Consider the following 18,770-nt stretch of genomic DNA (forward strand, 5'->3'; position numbering starts at 1 on the left):
GCACCTTCTTCTCCTCCCAGGCCTAAGAGCCCAGGACCCTAGCCTCCTGTCTCTTCGTGGATCTAACAGAGAGAGACCTGCTGTCTGGATACCTCAGGCCTGATCTATCCACCTCCAAACCTTCAAATTAAAAAGTTCTGAGCTCCTGTACCCAAATCTAAATTCTGGCCCCGAGGATGAACCAAAGTTTGGGGTCACGGGTCCCAGAGGTGAGGCTTCCCAGGGCCCCACAGGCTACAGCTGAGCCAGGCCTCCAGCTGCGCAGATTCAGCTGGTTCTAGACCAAAACCCTGAAAAAAAAAAAAACCAGAACAAATCGCTGCAGGCTCTTCTTAGCCCAAATAAGTTTGGAGTCTGGGCCGCGTGAGGCGAAATTGCCTTGCTTGGAGGTCCTGCGCCGCAGCAAGCAGCCCCCTGCTCCTCCCCCTGCAGAATCTCCCTCTGCCAGATCTTGGTCAGACCCCGGGACCCTAACAGCAGCGGAGTGCTTGAGTTCCTAAGCCCCTACCATCCGAGCCTGAGAAAATCAGTCCGGGCTGGTCGGTAGAGACCCTAAAGCCAGGAATGGACACTGATTGGCTTCTAGAAACCGAATACGCAATGGGAGTGAAAACTGGGACCTCGTCATGAGTATCCAGGCAGAAAGACCCTACACAATTTGAGCCGAGATAAAGTGAAAGCCCAGGGAGGTGGGGAATCCCACGAGGTTTGACTCCCCTGCCCAGACATCACCTTCTGGCCTAAGACCCTGAGAGCCTTGCCTGGGGACCTGGGACTTTGCCCTGACCCTTTTCCTACTTCCTGGAGGATCCTGTAAGTCACAAGTTTACAAACTTTCGGTTTCAGAATCACTGCATGACTATACAACTTGGGACCTCAAAGATAGTATCACTTATGTGTGTTATATCTGTGAACATTGGCCATATTAGAAATTGAAACAACAGAAATCGATTGATTCAATTGTAATATTAATAACCCATTACATTAAAAGAAATATTTTTATGAAAAGTCTCTATTTTCAAAAATGAAATAGTATAGTGAGAAGTGAGAGACTTCTAGATTTTACATTCTTTCAAAAGTTTACATTCTTTTCTTGTATGCCTCATTAGAAGACTGAAGTATTTGGATATCTGCTTCTGTATTTAATTGTTTTTTGATTGAAGTAAATGAAAAAAATCCAGCCTCACAAAAATATAGGTAAGGGAAGTATTTCGAATAACATTTTCAGATAATTATGGCTACTCATCTTTGATACAACACTAAAACTACACAAGTGTTAGGTTTCATAAATAATATTTTGCTATGTGGAACTTGAAACTATATCTGAATATTTCCAAATCTGTTGCATAAGAGTCCATAGGTCTGTTTTGTACATTGAATGAATATTGTATCAATGCATGATTTTTTAAAAAGTAATTTATTGCTTTACCAAGCTGTGTAGATTTTAGAGTGTTGACATTTAGGATTATCAAACGATCACATTTGTTCATGTCACCACAGCTTACACAAGAAAAGTTTGTCAGTTCTGGGAAGCTGTCAAGATTAATTTTCTCATGACAGCTTGCATTTTATCATTGGCAATAAATACTGCAAGTTGATTTCCTGGAAGGGAGAAACTCATGTTCATTATGCCAAATAACTAAATCTAAAAAATCATAGTTTTCCAGTTATTCATTCGTAAAGTGAAAATAGTATTCCATAAAAAAAGAAGCTAAGTCAGCTCAGAAAAATTATTTTCCTTGGGACATAGTACTCTAAAATGGAGCAGAAGTATTTTATGTGTACTTCCCATTTCATCCTATCAGATATTCTAAAATGTGTACTGAAGAATGATGACTGTAGAAACAATAATTTTTAATACTACAACCTGGATATTTTTCAGTGAAACTTGCTTTTTTATTCTGCAATTAAATGGTGGTGAAGAATTAAATAACTGCTATTGCTGTTTCTTGAAATAGGCTCATTTCTGCTGTTTTACCTCAGTGCAAATGTCAACACAGTGAAAAAGGTAGGGGCTTCCCTGGTGGAACAATGGTTATGAAATGGCCCTCCAATGCAGAGGACAAGGGTTTGATCCCTGTGGGGGAACTGAGATCCCACGTCCCAAAGGACAATTAAGCCTTCAGGTTGTAACTGCTGAGCCTAAAGAAAGCCCATGCTCTGCAACTAGAGAAATCCCCTATGCCTCAAAGAAGACCCAGTGCAGCCAAAATAAGAAATACATATTTAAAACAAAAAGGTAAATAAATTTTTGGTAATGTCATGAAAATAGTTTTGACCTCACGTCTCCCATAGTAGGGTCTCAGAGACTTCAAGGGTTCCACAGACCACAGTTTGAGAACTACTGTTCTGAGTAAAGCAGGGAGACTACAAGTTAGCACCCACCTCTTTGTCTCTTCACTTCTAGACTCCCTCTTCCTGAACTGGACTCTGTGCTTCCCAACCTTTACTTATTAGGGCTCTGCCTCTTGGGTCTTCTAAGAGAACTTACCCCCAGAAATTTGATGCCAGAGTGTCTCCACCTAGGAAGGGAGTTGGGAGACAGGTGTTTCCCCTTTGGAACTGGGAATAGTTTGTGCCTGAAGGCATGAGAGAGAAATTCATTCCTGACCCATTTTGGATTTGTTGGTACCAGCTTAATATTTATCCATATCCCAGAAATAAATCTGATGTAATCTGTGTGAGAAATAATATTGGCCCTTTGGTTTTAAATGGGTCTAATGTACCTTACTTGAGGCCCACTAATATCATCAATAATAGTGCTACTCAGAGTTCTAGGTCTGCACTTTTCATGCGGTAGGTGCTAGCTCTATGTGGCTATTGAGCACTTGAAATGCGGCTAACATCACTGAGCAGTTGAATTTTTATTTAATTAAATTTTAGTTTAAATAGCCATATGTGGCTTGTAGCTACTGTATTTGACAGAGCATATCTAGATGGTTTAGTTTTCATTCTCCCAAGATACTGTATGACTCATAGATTGAAGTACATTGAAATTATCTTCACACATTTAGTTAGGTGGGTCTTGGACATTACTGTAAAATACAGCAGGCCCAAGAAAATTTAATCTGTCTCCAGTGCAGGAGACCCGAGTTTGATCCCTAGATCCCCAGGAGAAGGGAATGGCTACCCACTCCAGTAATCTTGCCTGGAAAATTCCATGGACAGAGGAGTCTGGCGGGCTACAGCCCATGGGGTCGCAGAGACAGACCCATTGAGTGACTAACACTTTCACTTTCTTTAACATCATTAACCTAAACATAATTTATCACCTCAAGGTTATCAGTTTTCAAAAACACTCATTATTGGAGCTATTTCTTATCTATATTACATTGAGGCTCTTGATGTCATTTCTGTTAACCTGGTAAACATAAGCGAGCACTTATGTCTTCACTTAGCCAGGAGAAAGTGTTTATTGAATACCCCATTATAAAATACCCTGTTGGCCCTACAAAATTATAAAAACATAAAACAGAAGATGAAAACCTTAGAATTCCCACCCCCTTTGAATTCTTTACCTATTATTCCTCCCCCTAGTGTGTGTAAAGTGATACTTGCCCCCAGTTTCAGTTTTTTGTTTCCTTTTACCCTTGGGCCCCATTCTCCTCCTCATCATCTACCTAAATAAAAATATACATAAAATTTTCACAATTGTCGAATGAAGAATTTTCTAAGCATGACTCAAAGGTTTAAGAAAAAAACGCAAAGAAGAAATAAAGCTTTTTTATGGCAACCACCGGAGAAGGCAATGGCACCCCACTCCAGTACTCTTGCCTGGAAAATCCCATGGATGGAGGAGCCTGGTAGGCAGCAGTCCACTGGGTCGTGAAGAGTCAGACATGACTGAGCGACTTCACTTTCACTTTTCACTTTCATGCATTGGAGAAGGAAATGGCAACCCGCTCCAGTGTTCTTGCCTGGAGAATCCCAGGGACAGGGGAGCCTGGTGGGCTGCCGTCTATGGGGTCGCACATAGTCAGACACGACTGAAGTGACTTAGCAGCAGCAGCAGCAGCATGGCAACCACAAACTCACGAGCATGAAAACATGTGTCCATAATCAAATTTAAAGACACCTAAAAAATGTGATAGACAAAGTATTAGCATGTGTGGATATTCTTCACCCAAAGACCACCAGGAACACACCTAGTTGAACTCACTGTGTTTACTACTTGACACAGCAAGGGAGAATGCACACAGTGGGGAACCACAGGGCATCTTAGAGTGAGGGGATAAGAAAGAATGTGTTATTGTGGGATTTGGGCTTTGGTTGGAGAAAAGAGGGGTTTACTCCAAAATGAGTATTGCCAGGAAGCATGGTCAATTACCTAATTGGGTGTCCCAATCAATCACATCCATAAGGAGGGCAGACTAGAGCAAGGATAAAGGAGCATTTGCAACCATCAGGTATGTTACCCAGGATAGGGAGATGTTCAGTACTTTCTGAATTGCACAGTGCCCTGTTTCTCTGTGCTTAAATGAAATTATGTATAGTCTTGTCTTTTGTTTCACTTTATTATGATTTCAGTGTATCCTTATTTGATGTTGCTATTTTATAAATGATTTATTCCAAAGAGAACAACATGGCCTAGCTGTGAGCACCGGGCCAGCTTCAAGTAACTCTGAGGTCTAGCTGTGAGTATCACACCTGTTCCCTGGGGTCAGGAGGCTGATTTTTCTTCCTTAAATTCAATATTTTAAAATTCCTACATTGAGACTGGAAAATAAAGACTATTAGAAAACAATTTGGAAAAGAAAAATGTAAATTTTTTATTTATAATAAATTCATTATTAATAAATGGGAAAAATGGGAATGTGACAGGGAAAATGGAAAGAAAAATTAAAATCTGTCAGTTTGGCAAAGATGAAAGGAAAATAAAGGCTAGACCCTTAATAGGTCTCCTTGGGAAAGTCAAGGTGTAGGGCAGGGAAAACAGATTAGGATTGGCTGGTATGAACAAATATCACCAGGCTTTGTGTTATAGTAATGGTCTTTGGTTGTCTGGTACCTGGCCCTGGGATTATTAAGGCAGAGGAATATTGCCTCTTAGGGTACAAAGGCCAGACCAGGGAGCAGAGGTCGGGTGGGAGTGGGGGGGGGTGGGGGGGTAGGGAAGGTGGGCAGGGTTGGGGTCTGGATTGGTTAGTTTGCATATCAGTGGCTTGCACCTGGCTGGGCTGTAGTCTGGGAAAGCTGTGTCTCCTCAGTGAGAAAGATTTTGTCATTGTTTTTTAAGTATTAATTTTTATCTTTGATTGCACTGGGTCTTCGCTGCAGTGGATGGGCTTTCTCTACTTGCAGAGAGTGGGGGCGAGGTGGGGGTGGCTCCTTTCTAGCTGCAGCGCACAGCCTTCTCACCGCCCCATTCCCATTTTTCCCATTTATTCTCTTGTTGCAGAGCACAGGCTCTGGGCCCAGGGGCTTCAGTAGTTGCAGCACATGGGATCAGTTGCTCTGAGGTACTTGGAATCTTCCCCAACCAGGGTTGAACCCATGTCCCTGGGTTGAACCTGAATACAAGGAGATTCTTATCCACTGTACCACTGGAGAAGTCCTTCAGCAAAACATTTTTAAACAACTGAGCTATCAGAGCAAATTTCCCCACATTTTGAACCCAGGAGTTTAAGTATGGGAAGTTCTTTGGCAAGTAGCATGTGCTCCCATGTCTAGAGAATGCTGAACTGCATGTGTCTTGATGAGACCATGTCTTATTACAGAAGCCGAAAACACACTTTGCTTTTTTGTTGCTGAGCACAGGCAGGCATCCTATACTCTGGTGTGCTTATGGCAGATTTTGATTTAGGGGTTAATTACATGAAGAACTAGGGCCTATTCTAACCGCTAATTTCCTGAACCCATTCCTTCCTCAACTCTTCATTCTCATCTCTGTATCCAGGAAAGCTTTACCCATCAGTTGAGTCTGTGAATCCACCAAGATTGCTACTGCCAAACACACCTCTGGCTCCGTGTGTAAGCGTTGTTACTTCTTCCTCTTCTGTTCCTCATCAGATTATATCCACTCTCCAATAGCTTGGACTCATGCATGATGTATTCTGTTTATATCCTGACAATTCAACAATCCTCTCAAGTCCTGCTGACTCCACCTCCTCCCTCTCTCACTGCAGCTCCCACCTCTCTGGAGGTCATGTGGACATCCCTCCAGAATTTGCATGCAGGCAGGCACACGTATCCCTCCCTCTTTGCACTCCAGATGCCCCAGTGATGTTTAATTAATTTCCTTTTTAAAAAAAATTATTTTCCCTTTTTCTAACATCAGCCAATTTGTTTTCTGCTGCTTATATGTAAGACTCCTAATTTAACATTAAGCTTAGTATCTATTTCTACCACCTCAAAACACAGCTGACATAGACTTCAGAACCAAGTGACTTCCAAAAACTCATATACACCTGAACCTTACATGGCTTTCCCTCTCGCCTTCCCACTGCAAAAATTATCAGAATATGCAGATAAAGGAATTCTTACACCAGATATCTCAAATCTCATAGTGTATCAAAGATTAAACAGTTATGAACTGCCAAATATTTACCATTTTCTCAGCTGCTTAGATGATTTGGAAAAGACAGTGATGCTGCAAAGATTGAGGGCAGAAGGAGAAAGGGATGACAGCAGATGAGATGGTTGGATGGCATCACTGACTCAATGGATATGAGTTTGAGCAAACTCTGGGACATGGTGAACACAGGGAGGCATGGCGTGCTGCGGTCCATGGAGTTCCAAAGAGTCAGACACGACTGAGCAACAGAACAACAACAATTGCTTAGAAGGATGGCAAGAGAAATTATGGGACAGAAAAGGTGCTTTATAAATCAATGTGGATGTTGTCATCAGTTACTATTTGTAGCAGGAGCCGAGATTCTGTAATACAGTCATTCTCATACATTTATCTCAGTGGCAGGTGAAGAACCAAATCAAAGGCAACAGAAGAGATAAATTAGTTAAGACACATTTTAATAAACACATTAAAGACATTCCAACCATTCCCCTTAGAGAAAGATCAACTACTACAATCCCCATTTTAGAGACAAAGCTGCGAGGACAAGACACTCATGACTGCCATAAAGCTCCGGTCATCTGAGTGCATTCAGAAACCCAGCAGGACCATCCAGCTGAGGCAGAGAGCTGAGACTGATGAAAAGGAATAAAGGGTGAATGACAAAACCTGGGGCTGTGCCAGGAGGTCTTCCCTCAGGGTCTCAGCGTAAGTCTAGATCTCATGCAGTTAAGCCACAGGAAAGGGAAAATTTTCCCAGTGAAGGCAGATGAGAATTCATAAATGAACTTTTGAGTTCTGGCATTGGTAAAGGTTACCTTCCCAGCATCATGATCCAGAGCAACTCCAATCTTCTGGGGGCAGTAGGACAGGATCTGGAAGGGCCCAGATTATTATGTTATTATAATATTATACATTAATATAATAAATATATTAATTATTAATACAATATATATATTAATTGTTAATATTTAAACCATATATTAAAATGGTGGTATTGATTAATAATATATCATTAATATAAATATTAATATATTATATATTATATATAATTATAAGAGGCAGAGTAAATAAATTTATTTACTTTATTTAGTAAATAAATTTATTAATTTAATTAAATAAATTTAATTATAATAATTAATATAATTTATATATTAATAAATAATATATTAATATATAACATAATATATAATAAGAGCCCAGAGTTACTCTGCCCTCAGTCTTCACAGCTGAGGACAGCTGCAGAGTCCAGAACCCCGCCTCGGGGGTGAAGTTGAGAAATCCCCTTCTTATGACTGACTCTCTTGCCACCCCTACCAGGCAGAATTTTGGCCATATTCCATTTTCCTGAGACCATTCCTCCTCCACCTCCTCATTCTCCTCTCTGTATCCAGGAGAATGATACCCATCAGTGATGCCTGTAAATCCAAGATCTCTACTGCCAAACACGCCTCTGCTTCCAGCCCTGTATCTCCTTGCGTCTTCTTCCTCCTCTGCTTCCCACAGATCCTGTCCACTTTCACTTCCCAGTACACTTTGCCCCACGTGAAGCCCTTACTGCCCGGCACCCCAGGCTCCGGATCAAATCTCTGACCACGATGGCATTTGTTCATCCACAAGCCAGTGAACATCATACTCTTCCCATCTGGAGCCACTGAGAGGTAGCCATTGGCTCTCTGGGAATTCAGGATGATCCTCACTGTGGGGACAAGGAGACAAAGGTGTGGCCTCACAAAAGATACAAATGAGATTTGTCCCATAGGTTCTGGGCCTTCATGACAATGGTGGGAGGCTCCTCAGGGGACCAGGACAAAGACTGCTTTTGACCTTGTGTTCAGACTATTAGCAACCATATTTAGAGAGTGTAAAGAACACAGAAAATTCAAGGCCTCAGGCAGTGCGATGAGACTGAAGAGGAAAAAAAGATAAGAACTGGGATCACTACAGCTGGGCAAATCTGGGGAAAGGTTTATGGTTTTGAAATCAGGATAAAGAATTTGGATACATTAGTTACACAAAGACCTTCCTTTTTAAAACAGAATTGCTGACCTTGAGTAATGAACCTTCACAGGAAAGCTGCTAACTTCAGCCACTATCCCCTGCAAATACTCACTTGTCTTATATTCCAGATCCCTCATCAATTTTCCTAGAGTAAAAGAACAAAAGGACAGTGAGCAATTCTTTCTTTCTTTTTTTTTAGCCACACTGCTTGGCTTGCGGGAAGACCAGGGATTGAACCTGGGCTGACGGCAGTGAAAGCACGGAGTCCTACCCACTGGACCACCAGAGATTCCCAACAAGAAGCAATTTTAACACCACAGCTTCTAGGTCAGGTTCTCTTACATGGGCTCATATAACTTTAGATGATGACAGGGCACCATGAAAGTTCAAGTGAATTAGAGAAAGCAATTCAGGAGACACCCAGAGCTGTGCAGGCTAAATTGTTTCTTGTAAGCATATATACCAACAAGTGCTGAACCTACCTGGTGCTTCATTAAAGAGTACTTTGGGCACACCACCTGTTAAACCAAGTCCGAAACTTCTAGTCCAAACCCACACTGTTTCTCTCCACTCTTACAGATACCTCTTTGAGATACATTCTCCCAGTATTCCTTAAATTGGTAAAAAAAATCTTATTGTGACATCTACCATCTTTACTATTTTTAAATGTATAGTTCGTTAATGTTCAGTTCAGTTCAGTCACTCAGTCGTGTCCCACTCCTTGCAACCCCATGGACTGCAGCACACCAGGCCTCCCTGTCCATCACCAACTCCCGGAGCTTGCTCAAACTCATGGCCATCAAGTCGGTGATGCTGTTCAGCCATCTCATCCTCTCTTGTCCCCTTCTCCTCCTGCCTTCAGTCTTTCCCCGCATCAGGGTCTTTTCCAATGAGTCAGTCATTAATGTTAAGTATATTTAAATAAATATGCAGTTGATTTCCAGAATTTTTCCATCTTTAAAAACTGAAACTGTATACCCATTAAACAGCAGCTCCTCATTTCCCCCTCCTCTCAAACCGTGGCAACCACTAATCCACTTTCTGTTCCTATGGATTTGATTGCTTGAGAGACCTGATATACAGGGAATCATATATTACTTGTCTCTTTGTGACTGGTTCCTTTCACTTACCCTAATGTCCTCGAGGTTCATCCATGATATAGTACGCAGCACAATTTCCTCCCTTTCTCAGGTTGGATAGTATTCCAGCGTCTGCATGTGCCGCATTCCGATTCTCCATTCATCCATCGATGGGTGTTTGGGCTGTTCCTGCATCCCATCTGGGGTGAATAATGCTGCTATGAATGTGAGAGTGCTAAGATCTCTTTGAGATTAAAATTCTCTTTTAATTCTTTAGGAAGTGGGAATGCTGGACCATATGGTAATTATATTTTTAATTTTTTGAGGAAATGCCTCACTCATACTCTCAGTGTTTTGAGATTCTCTCCCAATGTTCTTTTTACCTCACTGTTAGATATGAAATATCCTTTTACCATCTTGAGACCTCTGGCTGTGACTCTATTTTAGTCTAGGTTCCATTCTTAGACTATCATGTGCTTTGGACTTAGATTCCCTCCCCAGCGTCCCTGCCTGGTGTGAATGACACACAAAGAGCAAGGAACTCTGAGAAGTCACAGCCACGCTCACAACCTAAGGACACATCTTAGAGAAAGAAAGGTTTCTAGGTTCAGAACCCCCTCCTTTACGACTGAATTCTCTGAGTCTTTTCTCTGAAGAAAGAAGTATATCTGAAATTTCTTCTGCCCGATTTTTGATTGCAGGACTGATCAGCTTTCCAACCTGGAACTTCTTCCAGGATATCTAGAGTAATGACGTCACAGTGAGAACTCCTGAGAGAAGGGTGTGATTTCCCACCATCACCGCCTGCACATGCACACGAGCACTAACAGTAGCCCAAAGACGCAGAGAGGACAAGATGATTTCCAAGTGGTGGCTTTCAAGGTCAGAGTCAAAGAGTAGAATATTGAGTTCTGAAGAAAGCGTCATGATCCAAGGATTCTCTCCCCACCAATATGTCATTTATAGACAATATTCAAAAAGAAAGAAAGCCTTTGAAAGTCTTTGAAACATGCTACTGATATTACAGGCTCTAAAGAAATTACCTGAGGATATGAACTAGACGAATTAAAATTAAGCTTTAAATATACATTTTAAAAAGCATTAAATTTAAAATTAAGGTATGCTGCTGCTGCTGCTGCAGCTGAGTCTCTTCAGTCATGTCTGACTCTGTGCGACCCTATAGACAGCAGCCCACCAGGCTCCGCCATCCCTGGGATAGCTGGGCATATATATAAACTAAATCTAAAATGAAAAAAGTCTGAGATTTTGATCTTATTATCAAACATGATTAGATTCAAAGCAAAAAAAATTATTAATGAAACAAAGGTATTTTATGGTACTAAAGATTATAATCATCAATTAAGATGTAACCCACCTTAAGGATCATACAGGGGAAAAACATCAAAATATAAAAAGCAATATGCATGCATGCAAAGTTGCTTCAGTCGTGTTGCTCCTTGCCACCCTGTCGACAGTAGCCTGCCAGGCTCTTCTGTCCGTGGGATTCTCCAAGCAAGAATACTGAAGTGGGTTCACGTGCCCTCCTCTAGGGACTCTTCCTGACCCAGGGATCGACCCTGCGTCTCTATGTCTTCTACATTGCCGGGTGGGTTCTTTACCACTAGTGCCACCTGGAAAGACCTAATATATATATTATGTTTATATAGTTTCCTTTTAGCAATGAATTTTTGCCCATTTTTCTTGTGTTCTCATAGTGAGAATACACTATGGGCAAAAACTCATCGCTAAAAGGAAACTTTGGGTGACTTTTTTCTAGTTTATGATGTATCAAATAGTAAAAAAAATAGCATCAATACAAAATACCTAAACAATGTAATTGATAAGGAAAACCTCATGGACATATATAAAATTCTATTCCAAAGAGAGAATGTAGCTTCTTTTTGAATGTTTAGAACTGTCCAAAATTTCACAACATATAACACAAAGCCTCAATAAAGCCCAAAATAGTGAATTGGCAGCAAACTCATCTAATCACAAGAGTTAAAAACTGTGAAACATAAGAGTATTAGAAACTGACCCTTTCCCCCCACCAGCACCACTGACAGAAGAAGAAAAAGGTGAGGAGAGTCTCTGAAGAGGCTCTTAACTGGAGGGGAAGGTTACACAGAGTCTCACCTCCTTGTCCTGGTCCTGCTTACCTGCGCTAGATCCCATCACCTGCTGCCTACAGGACCGTCCTGGCATCAGGCTGGTTACAGAAAAACCGTCAGTTCTGGCGTCTTGATCTTTGGAGTCGATGCCGCTCAGCAAGGTCTTGCCTCAGCCGTCCCTGCTTTGTCACCACTGACCCTCCAGAGCACACCCAACCCCCACACACCAGCCCTGAGGCGGGGAGGTCACAGTAAGTTTTGGCCCATGTGGGCCAAGGTCCTCTCTCCACCCCTCAGCTCACTTCCCACACAAGGACAACAGAGATTAGCAGGCGTCCAGGCAAGTCATGGGCTGGCACTGACCCTCATCAGGGTGAGAGGTTTAGGTCAGCAGAGCATCAGATCAGATCAGATCAGATCAGTCGCTCAGTCATGTCCAACTCTTTGTGACCCCATGAATCGCAGCACGCCAGGCCTCCCTGTCCATCACCAACTCCTGGAGTTCACTCAGACTCACGTCCATCGAGTCAGTGATGCCATCCAGCCATCTCCTTCTCTGTCGTCCCCTTCTCCTCCTGCCCCCAATCCCTCCCAGCATCAGAGTCTTTTGCAATGAGTCAGCTCTTCACATGAGGTGGCCAGAGTACTGGAGTTTCAGCTTTAGCATCATTCCTTCCAAAGAAATCCCAGGGCTGATCTCCTTCAGAATGGACTGGTTGGATCTCCTTGCAGTCCAAGGGACTCTCAAGAGTCTTCTCCAACACCACAATTCAAAAGCATCAATTCTTCGGCGCTCAGCCTTCTTCACAGTCCAACTCTCACATCCATACATGACCACTGGAAAAACCATAGCCTTGACTAGATGAACCTTTGTTGGCAAAGTAATGTCTCTGCTTTTGAATATGCTATCTAGGTTGGTCATAACTTTCCTTCCAAGGAGTAAGCGTCTTTTAATTTCATGGCTACAGTCACCATCTGCAGTGATTTTGGAGCCCAGAAAAATAAAGTCTGACACTGTTTCCACTGTTTCCCCATCTATTTGCCATGAAGTGATGGAACCGGATGCCATGATCTTTGTTTTCTGAATGTAGAGCTTTAAGCCAACTTTTTCACTCTCCACTTTCACCTTCATCAAGAGGCTTTTGAGTTCCTCTTCACTTTCTGCCATAAGGGTGGTGTCATCTGCATATCTGAGGTTATTGATATTTCTCCCGGAAATCTTGATTCCAGCTTGTGTTTCTTCCAGTCCAGCGTTTCTCATGATGTACTCTGCATAGAAGTTAAATAAACAGGGTGACAATATACAGCCTTGATGGACTCCTTTTCCTATTTGGAACCAGTCTGTTGTTCCATGTCCAGTTCTAACTGTTGCTTCCTGACCTGCATACAAATTTCTCAAGAGGCAGATCAGGCGGTCTGGTATTCCCATCTCTTTCAGAATTTCCCACAGTTTATTGTGATCCACACAGTCAAAGGCTTTGGCATAGTCAATAAAGCAGAAATAGATGCTTTTCTGGAACTCTTGCTTTTTCCATGATCCAGCAGATGTTGGCAATTTGATCTCTGGTTCCTCTGCCTTTTCTAAAACCAGCTTGAACATCAGGAAGTTCACGGTTCACATATTGCTGAAGCCTGGCTTGGAGAATTTTGAGCATTACTTTACTAGCGTGTGAGATGAATGCAATTGTGTGGTAGTTTGAGCATTCTTTGGCATTGCCTTTCTTTGGGATTGGAATGAAAACTGCCCTTTTCCAGTCCTGTGGCCACTGCTGAGTTTTCCACATTTGCTGGCATATTGAGTGCAGCACTTTCACAGTATCATCTTTCAGGATTTGGAATAGCTCAACTGGGATTCTGTCATCTCCACTAGCTTTGTCCATAGTGATGCTTTCTAAGGCCCACTTGACTTCACATTCCAGGATATCTGGCTCTAGGTCAGTGATCACACCATTGTGATTATCTGGGTCGTGAAGATCTTTTTTGTACAGTTCTTCCGTGTATTCTTGCCATCTCTTCTTAATATCTTCTTCTTCTGTTAGGTCCATACCATTTCTGTCCTTTATCGAGCCCATCTTTGCATGAAATATTCCTTTGGTATCTCTGTTTTTCTTGAAGAGATCTCTAGTCTTTCCCATTCTGTTTTCCTCTATTTCTTTGCACTGATCGCTGAAAAAGGCTTTCTTATCTCTTCTTGCTATTCTTTGGAACTCTGCATTCAGATGTTTATATCTTTCCTTTTCTCCTTTGCTTTTCGCTTCTCTTCTTTTCACAGCTATTTGTAAGGCCTCCCCAGACAGCCATTTTGCTTCTTTGCATTTCTTTTCCACGGGAATGGTCTTGATCCCTGTCTCCTGTACAATGTCACGAACCTCATTGCATAGTTCATCAGGCACTCTATCAGATCTAGACCCTTAAATCTATTTCTCACTTCCACTGTATAATCATAAGCTGTGGCTCAGCAGAGTAACTGTGGCTCAGCAGAGCATAGACCTCAGTTTTCTTCCTGTCCCCAGCAGGGGGCGACACTCCTGACACACAGGAGGTTCTCCATCAGTTCCCTCCCTCCTGGAAGCTGTTTCCCAACAACTAATTATAGACTGTGTTGCATTTACATCTCATTCTATGCTGCTGTGAATCCCTTGGTGTGTCACTCACTGAGACCCAGTACAGAGCCTGACATCTAGTAACCACATAACAAATGATTCGCGAATCAGTGTGGGATTTTCTTCAACTGACTCATACATGCATACAGTCTAAAAAGTTCATATGACATAAAGGGTTACAGTGAAAAGTAAATTTCCTCCTCTATCCCATCCAAAATGTTTCCACATTCCCTCCCTGGACAAGGTAAGTGTTACAGTTTAGACAGTCTTCTAGAGAGAGAGTCCATTTTGTAAGATGGTATTTTCCATACATTCTATCTACAACTTTGTTATCAATTAGCAATATATTCTGAGACTATTCTACTTTTAAAATATAAATCTATTTCAGTTTAAGATATTGATAATAATGATTTTCCACTGCTGATTTTAAACATTTAAGTATAGGAATAATCCTCCATCTTCCACAATAATAGAATTTTTTTCTAGACAAAGTCATCCAGATTTAAAATATACTCATTTTCCAATCTTTCTGAGACTACTTTTCTTCGTGGTTAATTTCTGGCTAATATGATGAAGCAGATGTAAATTTTTGAATTTTGATCTTCAAGGGAAGAAACTTTTCTTCCTTTCCTGCTTTCCCTGGTTGCTCCCAAACCATGAACGTGGTCTTAGGTTCCTTGGTCCATGCCAACAAGAGCGACGTCCCAGGGAGAGCAGAGAGGAAAGGTCCCGGGGACCTGGATGCCTGGACAACCTCGTGCTGCAGGGCCTCCCTAACGTTAAGGTGTTAGCCGCTCAGTTGTGTCTGACTCTTTACAAGCCCATGGACTGTAGCCCTCCAGTGTCCTCTGTCCATGGGATTCTCCAGGAAAGAATACTTGAGTGGGTTGCCATGTCCTTCTCCAGGGGATCTTCCCACCCCAGGGATCGAAACCTGAATTGGGGGGCGGGCGGACTCTCTACCATCTGAGACACTAGGGAAGTCCAAGCAGCCCTGCAGCCGCCCTAGCAGCCCTGGAACTCCCTGCCTCACTGTCCTGGGAGACCCACACCAGCTTCCTTCCTGTGAGACCCGTGTTACTTGGGTTCGGCTGCACACAGTGAATTAATACATATCGGGAGAACAGGATTCCCAGAAGTGTGTGTTCATGATGGTGTGTTGTGAGATGAGCAGAGATGTATTTACAGTGTCACCCCTGGCTCCCGGGACATTACTGTGAGCTGGAGGAAGGGAGAGCTGGGCTGGGGGTGGGGGGCAGCACAGGGAGCCTGGAGGTGTTACCCTCCTCATCTTCCCAGCCGTGGGGTCTGACAGGGGAGGGTTTGGTTGCCAGGTATCTGTTTGGGGGCGTTTGTCTCTTCACTTTGCTTCCTGTCCTCTTTACAGACAGTTTCCTTCACATTCCAGACAGGATGAGAATTTCTGCTGGTGGTCTCTTCCTCCTGGTCTCCTGTCTGAGGGCAGGGTCTGCGGAGGCTGAGACCTAGAGGAGGAACTTCTCAGATAGGAAAGGAATGCAGGTCACTCATCCTCTTTCTGGAATCTCTGCTTCCCCAGCCTGGCCTGGACAACCAGTTCTGAGACAGCTGACCATGGGTCCCTCATATCTTTCTGCCCCTTGATCCCAGAATGTATGTTTATTAATCTCCTAAATGTTACCAGAGAGTCACTAGTCCAGCTGATGTTCCAAAAGTGAGTATTATCCAGGGGTATTGCTCCCAGAGGAGGGAACACTGGGAGCACCTTAGATCTGCCAAGCACAGGATGACTGGGATCATCTGACCACATGGCTTCTCACAGAACTAAGGCTAGGAATGCAGAGACCAAAATAATAGAGAGTTCAAGTCCAAAGTTTTGGGTCTCACTCCAGAGGTATCCAGATCAAGATTATATTCCAAAAATACTAGTGCAATCTTCTAGGTTATTTGGAATTAAAAGAGAGAACTTTGTAGGTAGAAACATAAAGGTAGGAAATGTAAAGAAAGTAGCCAGTTTGAGAGTTACCATTGTCTTATTATCATGGGTAACTATCACGCCAGTTTCTGCAAGAACCACAGTGGAGAATTAACTGCTATATGATGTGATCACCACGCTGGCATCCTGTAAGTCTTTGAGGATGACATTAACTTCTTTCATTATCCCCAGGACACAATATTGCTTTTAAAACTCTGTCTTGGCTGAACTTTGAAGGCTTTTTCAGGGTCTCCCACTAAACCTTTCTTACTAAAAGTTTTTTTACTCCACACACAAAAATCAACATGTGGGTTCTTGCCAACTCTAAATATGTCTATAGCCATGACTCTAGGTGGAAATATTGCCACCAAGAGAATGGGTGGATACAGTGAAGCTGTGAGATATATTTGGCCCTAAGACAGGATGCACATTATTTTCTGTACCCCATATGCCTCACTTATACTGGGGATTCATGATTGCAGGCAGGTGTCAGGGTCAAATCTGCCTTGTATCCATAGACCTAGAAGGATCTAGATGTTCTGTCTCATCAGTGAGTGAAATAAGAACAATGGCCATTGGCACCCACAAGGAATGATGTGGGGAATTACTGTTTGAACACAACTGCTCCGTATTGCAGGGTATGTCCTCAGGGTGCTTAGGTTCTCTTCAGCAAGTGAGTTCTGGGTGTGAGAATTGGCTCAGGTCTGGAAACTAGATAAGGGATGGGAACTTTCTATTAGGCAGCTGACCTCAGCCTTCAACTCATTTATTTTGATCTATTAATATAATACTAAGCAACACTCCGGAGAAGGCGACGGCACCCCACTCTAGTACTCTTGCCTGGAAAATCCCATGGACGGAGAAGCCTGCTAGGCTGCAGTCCATGGGGTCGCTGAGAGTCGGACATGACTGAACGACTTCACTTTCACTTTTCACTTTCATGCATTGGAGAAGGAAATGGCAACCCACTCCAGTGTTCTTGCCTGGAGAATCCCAGGGACAGAGAGCCTGGTGGGCTTCCGTCTATGGGGTCGTACAGAGTCGGACATGACTGAAGTGACTTAGCAGCAGCAGCAGCAGCAGCAAGCAACACTATTATTGCCTGTCCATCTACCTTGCCTCTAGAAACATCACCATCTATTAACCATTTCCATAAACCCCTTACAGTTAGAATATCCTGCTTCTATCCTGACATTGTTGGCTAATTAAAAAATTTGGTCCTTGTTTCTGCCTTGCTGTCACCTCTTCCCCTTCCTTCTGGGATCCTATTATCCCCGCTGCTGCTGTAGTGTTATCTCCTAGATCAGCTCTGATTACACAGGACAGCGAGGTTAATACTGCTTACTTGTTCATTCCCTCTTGCCAGATAAACACTTTCCTTTTGGAAACATTTGCCTGAGTTTTTTTTTTTTTCCCCAATTTTGTTTTTATACCAGCATGCCTACTTCTCTGAGGTTTTCCATGACTTTCTGTACAATTGCCACGGTGATTCAGACATCAGTGCTTCGTTTAATGTGAGCCATAGCACTTGTTGTGGCAGAGGGGCTGAAGTGAAACTATGAGCCATGCTGTGTAGGGCCACCCAAGATGGATGGGTCACTGTGGAGAGTTCTGACCAAACGTGATCCACTGGAGGAGGGAACGGCAAGCCACCCCAGTGTACTGCCATGAGAACGTCATGAACTGTATTAAAAGACAAAAGGTAACCACACATGCATATGCATTCACAAATTAGATCATCTTTATCATAATCAATATATAAAAAAAAAAACAAATATTTTCAAAAAAAATAGTGTGGTTACTTTTTATAATGTGAAATAATGAATAATGAATTTACTCAAAATAAAACATAGGTTAATGAGAAAAAAAAATAAAAGACAAAATGTATGACAATGAAAGATGAGTCACCCAGGTTGGAAGGTGTCCAATATACTACAGGGGAAGAGTGGAGACCTACTAAGAGCCCCGGAAAGAATGAAGTGGCTGGGCCAAAGCGAAAGTATGCTCAGTTGTGGATGTGTCATGGGATGAAAATAAAATCTGATGCTGCAAAGAACAGTATTGCATAGGAACCTGGAATGTCAGGTCTATGAATCAAGGTAGATTGGACACGGGCAAGAATCCCATAGAAGTAATGGAGTAGTTCTCATTATCAACAAAGAGTCTGAAATGCAGTACTTGGGAGCAACCTCAAAAATGACAGAATGATCTCCGTTCGATTCCAAGGCAAGCCATTCAACATGACAATAATCCAAGTCTATGCCCCTACTGTTGATGCTGAAGAAGCTGACGTTGATCAGTTCTATAAAGACTTAGAAGACATCCTAGAACTAACACCAAAAAAGAAAAAAAAAATGTATTCATCATTGGGTATTGGAATGCAAAAGTAGGAAGTCAAGGGTCACCTGGAGTAACAGGCAGGTTTGGCTTTGGAGTACAAAATGAACCAGGGCAAAGGCTAACTGAATCCTACCAAGAGAATGCACTGGTCATAGTAAACACCTTTCCTTC

General features: G+C 42.5%; 1 long non-coding RNA gene across 1 annotated transcript; it reads left to right on the top strand.

Moving 5' to 3' along the window:
- Positions 1 to 330: 330 nt before the first annotated feature.
- LOC113882071 lies at positions 331 to 11,060 on the top strand. The gene is made up of 3 exons (XR_003508272.1): positions 331 to 813; positions 8,712 to 8,839; positions 10,293 to 11,060. It is a non-coding gene; the product is annotated as an uncharacterized LOC113882071 (long non-coding RNA).
- Positions 11,061 to 18,770: the final 7,710 nt, after the last annotated feature.

The sequence above is a fragment of the Bos indicus x Bos taurus genome, chromosome 23, assembly GCF_003369695.1.
Source record: "Bos indicus x Bos taurus breed Angus x Brahman F1 hybrid chromosome 23, Bos_hybrid_MaternalHap_v2.0, whole genome shotgun sequence".
Classification (NCBI taxonomy): Eukaryota; Metazoa; Chordata; class Mammalia; order Artiodactyla; family Bovidae; genus Bos; species Bos indicus x Bos taurus.